Raw genomic sequence first — 9526 nt, forward strand, 5'->3', positions numbered from 1 at the left:
GAAGTGATGAATATGGGTTTGATTTGACAATTCAAGATAAGTTTGAACAAATACATTTTTAGAGGGGTATAGAGGGCTAGGGCCCAGGTGCAAGTCAATGGGACTAGGGAGAAAATAGTTCAGCAGAGACTAAATGGGCTGAATGGCATGTTTCTCTATTGTAGTGCTCTATGACTAATTTATTTTACCGTCACACAATTAATTCCTTCAACCATGCTTGGTAAGAACTGTCATTTAATACTAACTGTCCATTTGCTCAGTCTTGTCTTCCCAACTTGACAGCTGTATGCTTGCCAAGCACGTCTCCCAGTATGTGTATTGGCTGAACTAGTTCTAGTAAATGGAAGTTAACGTATGTCAAGATCACTTTAACTCCCATGTAAAGGCTGAAAACACAGCAAAAACTGATAACTTATCAGGTTTTTTGTCATCGGATCATCAGTCTGAGATCGTAATTTAAAACTTTGACCAATGGTCCTACACTATTCAAAAATAATTAAACTGCCATCTTATCAGACACAAATTTATCAAAGAAGAACACTTGGATTATCCCAGTTCTTCTATCAAATAAATAATAAAGTCTATATCATGGGTTAGGGTAGATTTTCCATGTGGATTTGCTGAATTTTAAGCACTTTACCCAAAAGAAACACTCTACTCCCAAGTGCAGCCATCCACTTTGGCAAATCTGGTCTTAGGACACCTGAACTACATTGATGGACTCCCCAAGCAGCCTAACAGGTATTCTCAGATATTCTAGCCTTAGTCTGTGCCTAACGAGTGCAATTACAGTGGATCCATTGAAAAGAACTGAGAAAGAATGTTTTAAGAGAAATGGTAATGGACCATATGTTATCAGTTAGTTTAAATTTATTTAATTAATTTTAAACATCTGAGTATTTTTAGAGCCTTAACTCGCAGTTAGAAAGTTAGTTTTTTTTTTAAATGTCCTTTTATTTTTATATGTTTTGAGCGTTGTAAATATTTAGTTGTTGGAATCCTGGAAGCAGCACCACAATCCATGGGCGGGTGACTGGCAAATGGTTAGGTGTCGGTGGAAAATATGATGCATTTGGTAACTAAGGCAAATGGTTGAATCATTCATTCTATCACTTATTAAAGGGGAAAGGGCAATGCCATTTGAAGTAAAAGTAAAAATTATCAACAGTATTCAGCAGGTTGGGCAGCAGCAGTGGAGAGAGAAATAAAAGAACAGATTGTCTATGTTAGAGTAAAGCATCAGCACTTCCTGGTTACCAGTCTGCAAAGCTTGCCGTTTCCTTCATGTTCCTGCGTTTTTCTCCCTCTGGGAGCCAGGCTTCCAGCTGACTGGTTGGGCTCAAACTGGGCAGGGGCTGACCTATTGCAAGTGGCTGTTTCAGCTTCCAGAATTGCTCTGATAAACAAAGAAACGCATCAGTACTCGTTTAATGTTAGTGAATACTTGTCAGTTCCTGGTGGCGCATTGAAACTAGCCTTCATGTAAGTTAGAATGTCTTCATGTTAGCCTTTTTTGAAAAGTAACTTTGTGCTTACTAAATTTCAGATTTCCTTTACCCACCCTTAATTCATTATTATGCCTTTTTAGAAAAATGTCATCTTACATCCTTAGAGATATTAATGAATATAATCAATGGCATGCTGGCTAATACGTTGTGCAGAATCTGATTACTGGAGAATGCAAAATGCTGGATCAGCAGTCAGAGTTATATTCAAGACAGCCTGCATCTTAGCTGTACTTCCTTCACCGCCTCCATAGTCATTTACTGTGAATGTCCAGGCAGTCTCAGTACTGTGGTCACCCTGTGAATGGCAGCCATCTACCAGTAGTCTGACACCTGTGCCGCCAAAGGCCCAGTCTCAAATTATCTTACACGGTGAGCAATTTGGAGGCAATTGATATATATACACACTGTATAACATTTTTAAATGTTTCAAAAATATTTAAATATAGAACAGTAAATTTGTTAAAAATTACAAATTTAATTCTGTAAATTAAACATAAGTATAAAGTGAAACAAGAAAAGGTTAAACTTTCCTTTTTATTGGAGACTGCTGACACCATTTGAATGAATGGGACATGTTGGATGCACCTACCAAGGCTGAGAGATCAGTCATAGAGTGTAAATAGGCTGTGTTCAGCATGACTGAACTCAGTCCAGGATTCTGTGTTGATCTCAGCTCTGATATGACCTCCAGAGTATTCACTACTTCAGCCTTGAATGTGCAGGCACAGAAGTTATGAGCACACTGACACAGTGGAAAGAAATAGCTGGCAGGCCTCTGAAGAACATGAGGCCAAACATGAGTACAATCAGCCCGCTGTTCAAAACGAGGTTTCTCTTGGAGATTTACCAATCTGTTTAAAATAGGGTCTGTTTATGAACATGCGCTGAAATGCATTTTCTTGGTTTAAAAAAAGTAGTGTGGAGTTCAAAGTGGATTAATCATCAGGCTTGATGAAACATATCCAGCAACTCTTAGGAGAAGAAATTGCAGGGCCTCTGACTAATATTTTTCAAGTCTCCCTTTCTGCAGGAATACTGCCAAGAGAACTATAGGACACTGAATTTTGATCCACTGTTTAAAAAGAGAGCTAGGGATGAACTAAGTTACAGACCAGTTAGTTTATTTTTGGTTGTTGGTTAATTGGAAACAATTTGGAAAAGTATGGACTAATCAAGGATGGTTGATATGAATTTCATGGATTCAGGGTTGGTACAGTGGCACAGTGCGGTCTCCTTTGAGACTCACTTTGCTCTAAATGCTATCTGCTGACTTTTATTATTTGCATAGGTTGTTTTTTTTCCTCTCTCTGCACATTGGGTGTTTGTCAATCTCTTTTAATGGGTGTTTTAGGGTTTCTTGTTTTGTCGCTGCCTATTAAGAGATGAAACTCAAGGCTGTATGATATATATATATACTTTAATAATAAATGCACTTTGAACTTTGATATTAAATCTGATTCTGGTAGGTATAAAACAGGGTGTTTGATAGTATGGCATAGTGACCAATGGGCCTGTTTCCATGTGGAGTTTTTTTATCACTGTGTATTTAAAGGAAGAACCATTCTGACTAACATGATTCGTTGTGGAGATAACAAGGGAACAATTGATCCAGATTTTGGCAAGACTTTTTATATTTATATAGTCATTAGCTTTAGTACAGTTATTAAAAATATTTACAATTCTATTAATTTAAAACATCCTAATAGTTGGTGAGGATATCATAAAATTGTCAAGAATTCAGTAGCTCTATTGAGGAGAAACTGTAAGCTTTGCTGGTAAAATAGAAAATATGAATTGTTCACCTGAATGGTTCCTGCATTATACATTGTGTAAATGACCCATTTCCCTTGAGTTGTTAGTAACCTAGAAACGCTAACATTTTCTGCAGCACTAGGCTTATTTGGAAATAGCAAAAAAAAATGACAAAAGGTGACTAAATGGAAAAACAAATGTGTGTGTGTATTATATATTAAAAAATTTGGAAAATGTACGTAGGAAAAATCCTCATGCAACTAAGGCTAAATTGATTTGCCAATAAAATTGAATGAAACAGTGTTCCTTATATTACTGTATTATTGGAAGTCTATACAGAATCTGTAAAGCAGTCTTTTTAAAACACAAATAGGACCTTGAATTATTCCATTGAGATAATGTGAACAATAATTTTGTGAATAAATATAAAAATGTGAATTAATTCACAAGCATGGAAAAAACTAAACACTTCACAGAGTTCTACAAAACATTGCTGGCTGTCTCTCGGGGTCCGAGGAAGACTAAGCATTGTGCAGTCATCTGTGGATATGCATGTGGCTTTGGAGGCCGAAATCCGAATTACACATGCGGTTGCAGATTGTACATGGAATGGCAATTGTTGGAACAGGTGCATACACAGCTTTGTGGTGTTGGTCTCATGCCACTGCAAGACGCTGATTTCGGTCATCCCCAAAGTCAGATGCAGCTTTTCTGGTCAGGGCGGACCACGCAGCCCTGTCGGCTGCGGACTCCTCAAATTGTCGAGGCTGGAGGTCTGCCCATTTGATGCATAATTTCAAATTATCTTTGAATCTTTTTTTGGGGCGGCCCTGATTGCGACTGCCATGCTCAAGCTCACAGTAGAGCAGCTGCCTAGGGATTCTTGCTTCACCAATGCCGATTACATGGCCAGTCCAGCGTAGCTGAGCCTGGAGGATCCTTGCCTCAATGCTTGTGCTGTTGGCTCTGTCAAGGACTTCCTGGTTGGTGATTCAGTCCTGCCATTGAATCCTCATGATCGACCGCAGACAGCGCATATGACAGCTCAGGCTAACTGGTCTAATTTTCTTTCTGCTGCCCTCCTCCTTTCTTAAAGAGTGGAGTGACATTTGCAATTGTCCAGTCCTCTGGCACCATGCCAGCGGTTTGATATGCCTGCGGTACAGGATCCAGGTTTCGCAGCCGTACAGGTGAGAGGTGAGGACCGCAGCCTTGTACACCTTGAGCTTGGTTGAAAGCTGAATGTTCTGGTGCTCCAGAACTTTGACACGGAGTTTCCCGAGTGCCTGGCTGGCTTTCTGGATCCTTGTTATGATCTCTTTGTCAAGGGATCTGTCACTGGAGATGGTTCTTCCTAGATACTTGAATCTCTGCACATTCTTCAGGACAATGCCGTCGATGGTGATGCATGGCTGAGGAGGGTGACAGTTTGGTGCAGATTGCAGGAGAACTTCTGTCTTACCGAGGTTGATTGTCAGGCCGAACAGCTTTGAGGCTGTGGAGAACTTGTCGACAATCATCTGCAGGTGGTTCTCCTGGTGGGCCATGAGGGCACAGTCATCAGCAATGTGACAGTGATGAGCCTCCTCAACATTTTGGTCTTTGCAGCAAGGCGTCTCAGGTCAAACATCGATCCGTCTCGGCGATATCTTATGTAAATACCCAGGTCTAGGTCCTTAACAGCATGCTTCAGCATTTGGGTGAAGAAGAGGCTGAAGAGCACTGGTGCTAGAACGCACCCTTGCTTCACACCATTTGAAATGTTGAAAGTCTCAGATGGGGAACCATCTGAGAACACTTGTCCTGTCATGCCATCGTGGAGCAGGCAGATGAGTGGAGTGAATTTCTGCGGGCAGCCAAGCTTTCTAAGGATGATCCACAGCATGTTTCTGTTGACCGTGTCAAACAACTTCGTCAGATCAATGAAGACAGAGTATAATGTCATGTTCTGTTCCAGGAACTTCTCCTGTATCTGCCTCACTGTGAAGATCAAGTCGACAGTGCTGCGTTCGGGACGAAAGCCGCATTGCGACTCAGGAGGGTTCTCTTCTGACACTGTTGGAATCAGTCTGTTGAGGATGATGCGGGCGAGGATTTTTCTGGCAATGGAAAGTAGTGAGATGCCTCTGTAGTTCCCGCAGTCGGTCCTTGAACCTTTATTTTTGTAGAGGGCGATTATCGTTGCATCTCTGAGGACGGGGGCATCTCTTCTTCTTCCCAAATGCTAGTCAGGGTGCTATGGAAAGCCTCAAGTGATTCCTTGCTGATTGCCTTGTACAGTTCAGCCAGTATTCCATCCTTGCCGGGTGCCTTGTCACTGCTCATCTGCATGATAGCCTTCTTGACCTCATCTATTGAGGGAGGGTCATCTATTTCCTCGTGAATAGGCTGTTGGTGGATTTGGTCCAGAGCAGACCAGTCGACCGATGAAGGGCGGTTCAGGAGCTGGCTGAAATGCTCTTTCCATCTGTGTTGGATGCTCTCTTTGTACTTTAGCAGTGTGGTTCCATCAGTGGACAACAGTGGAGATGAGCCAGATCTTGAGGGGGCGGAGATCACCTTGATGGAGTTGAAGAGCAGCTTTGAGTTGTTGATGTCGGCAAAGCGTTGCACCTCTTCAGCTTTCCTATCCCATCACAGGTCTTGCATCTTGCGAATTTCCCGTTGGGCATGGCCTGAGGGGACTCGAAATGCTCTTTTTTGGGAATGGAGTTTGGGTCGTTTTGCCACTCCATGAATGCTTTGTTCTTCCTGGCCAGGAGATCTTAGATGGCAATGTCATTTTCGTCGAACCAGTCTTGGTGGTTCCGGTCCTTCTCAACAAGGATGGTCTGGAACTTGCAAAGATACAGCCGCTCTTGGAGTCTGGTGGTGTTAAAAGCTGTTCTGATGAACTTAGGGCGCTTGGGATGGTGGGGAGCAAATCGTAGCTTTAATGTGTTGCGGACAAGCCTGTGATCAGTCCAGCACTCCGCTCCTCGCATGGTTCTGGTGATGAGGGCATCCCAGATGTCTCGGCGATGTACTATAATGTAGTTGATCATGTGCCAATGTTTGGATCTTGGGTGCATCCGTGTTGTCTTGTACTTGTTCACCAGCCTGAACTCTGTGTTTGTGATGAGGACGTCGTATTCTGCACATTTGCTAAGGAGCAAGAGGCTGTTGCCGTTCATATTGCCAATACCATGTTTGCCTAGAACCCCTTCCCAGTGACTGTGATCGCAGCCTACTCGGGCATTGAAGTCACCGAGTAGGATTAGTTTGTCGTTGGCAGGGACAGAGCACAGAACAGAGCTAAGGTCGGTGTAGAACTGGTCAATGGTCTTGTATTTGCTGGTCATGGTGGGGGCATAAGCGCTGATGACTGTTGCGTGACGTTTGTGGCTGAGGGGTGGACGCAGCCACATAAGCCTTTTGCTGATTCCCACGGGCAGGTCGGACAGTTGTTTCAGGAAGCTGGACTTGACTGCGAATCCAACTTCATGAATCCTCTCTTAATCTTGCGCTTTTCCTTTCCAAAAGAAAATGTAGCTGCTGGTGGTCTCAGTCAGGGATCCTTCCTCCGCAAGCCTGGTTTCACTTAGGCCTGCGATGTTGATGTTGTAACGTGTAAGTTCCTTGGCAACAAGGGCTGTTCTTCTTTGGGGTCTTGCTGAGTTCTCTCTGTCCGTGAGTGTGCAGACATTCCATGATCCTAACAGAAGTTTCTTTCTTCTCCTTTGAGTGTAACCGCATTAGCGGATGAACTGCCAGCCACGGCAAGCTGACCAGTTGTCTGTCTGTAGGGCAGGCAATGTTTAGGCCACCTTTTCTAGGCCCCTCCCTAAAAAGGGGTGAGCAGTGCTGTCCTGAAAAGGGCTGCTCAGTCGCCATTGGTGCTGCCGGACTCCTCTGCTGCCCCGGCTACAGAGAAGAATGACCACTTGTCCAAAGGCCACCTACGTGCGGGTTTGTGACTACAACTCCCAATGGTCACCTCCACCTGTTGCTTCACCACTCCCCCATCGCCGTAGGACTTGTAGAAGACTGGTAGGAATTGAAAGCTGGGAGATGAATGTTGCACAATGTAACCAGAGCGTGAAAGATATTAAAGTGGAAAAAGCTTGCACAGAGACGATCCCGCTCTCTCGGCCTCAGAATTCAGGATTCAGTGGCACGAAGAATCGTTACGTCTGGCAACTTCCTTGGCTGCATTGGATGGCCGCGTCTTCTTAAGTGCTCTGCCGTGCCCTGTGCACTCCACAATGCGCTGCTGTAACACCTTCTCAGTGGGGTTTCCTCCGCCTGGTCCACCGAAGCAGTCTTCGCACGCTGGGATGAGCAAATTCCTATCTCACCGAGGGTTTCAGACCCGCTGGCTACCCTCGCCTGGTTTAGCCGGCCTGTTGAAGCCATTGCCCGGGTTGTGGCCGCTGTCGCATGCAAACAGCCACGAGGAGCCACAGGTGAGAGCTGGGTGTTGGTGGAGACCAATAGATGATGAGCCACTCCAAGGAGTGTGACAAGCCCCCCATCTAGAGGTGCTACCCCTCCCATGCACCCCACATTAGTAAAAAACATTAGTAAATGGTTAATCCAATAAATATTTATCTTATGTGATCAATATAATCTAAGGCTTTGGATAAAGTGCGAAGTTGTCTTTGAATAACTGCCATGGAGTCAGGTGCAGTTCTGTTGACTTCAACACAGTGCATTTCATCCAAAATTTAGAACATGATTATATTTGTGTGTTCTCAAAATATTGGAATGAAAGCTAAAAACCCTACCTTGGATTTTCCTGGAAGTAAAAATATAAATATTGGCAAGTCATCTACAATTACATCTGACTTCACCTATTGATTTTAATAAGTAGGCAATCAATTTTCCTACATGTATGATACCATGGTGGCTCCCTCACAGAATTTATCTTACTCTATTAAAATAGTTGTCTTTTATATTTTTGTAATACAGACAGGTACAGTTTCCTCAAAATATACTTTTATTTATGAGATCATGAGATGTAGGAGAGATATCAGCCCATTTGGTCCATTGAGTTGGTTCTGCCATTCAATTATGGTTAATTTTCTTTTAACCCCATTCTCTTGTCTTCTCTGTAATTCTTAACATTCTTACCAAACAAGAATTTATCAATCTCTACTTTAAATATACCCAATGTGGCACTGTGGCCACAGATTTACAAACCCTTGGCAGAGGAGATTCCTCCTCATCTCTGTTTTAGAGGGATCTCCCTTTACACCCTTACCAACTTTTAACTTCAAGTTTTAAGGATTTCTGTTTAGATGGCTCCCTTTTGGATAAGTTGTTTTACAAAGTTACATTTAAACCATTCATCTACTGTTATGAGTGATGAACAGATCTGATGGACAATGGGGTGCAGAGTTACCCATCCCCCCCCCCGAGAACCATGAACTATTGCTGTTGCTATGCTGCTCATGATAGAGAGAGACGAAACACAGGCAAGAACATTTGCTACAGATAAGAGGGGGAGAGAGACTGTTGATTAACTGTATTATGACTCTTCCTGGATTATTGACTTTCTATTACAAGGACTGTACTTGGCTCATTAACATTCCTCAGGAGATAGCAGGAGTGGCCTGATTTGATGGACAATCAGTGTCCACTGGTGTGTCTGAAGGGTGTCTCTCCAGACCTGTCTTTTTATCCCCACTCACGGGGTCTCAGCTATCCATCAACTCTGAATGACCGTGTCCATCAAATCAGGCCACTCCACAGAAAGTTGGGGGCTTCGAAGACCGAACCAGGAGATTGGTCAGTTAAAGCTCACAGTGTTACAGCAGGGCCTGTGGGGACTTGTGTGTGTGTCCACTCATGCCAGAGTGACGAGTCCACCACCGAAGAACGGTCTAGCTGAAGACCAGAGGGGTCATAACTGAATGACCACAACGATACGACGGATTAAGAAAGCAAAGGAAGGTTTGGCTGCTGTAGCTGTTGCCTCTCGCTCTCTCTCCCTCTCTCTCTCTCTGTCTCTCTCCAACAATTTCAACACAACAAACCTAACTACTTCAGCATTTATGAACTGAACTTTATACTTTTCTATGACAATTCATTTACCCCTAGGCATCGATAGAGCTTGTTTATTATTGATTATTATTATTCCTACACTTTTAGGTTTATTACTGCTAACTTGTTTTATAAGTGTATTTGCATTTTTGATATTGTATTGTGTAGTTTACTAATAAACACCTTTAGTTTGGTACCACCAGACTCCAATGGATACTTCTATCTTTGCTGGTCTGACACCC

Source organism: Hemitrygon akajei, chromosome 11 (genome assembly GCF_048418815.1).
Source record: "Hemitrygon akajei chromosome 11, sHemAka1.3, whole genome shotgun sequence".
Lineage (NCBI taxonomy): Eukaryota > Metazoa > Chordata > Chondrichthyes > Myliobatiformes > Dasyatidae > Hemitrygon > Hemitrygon akajei.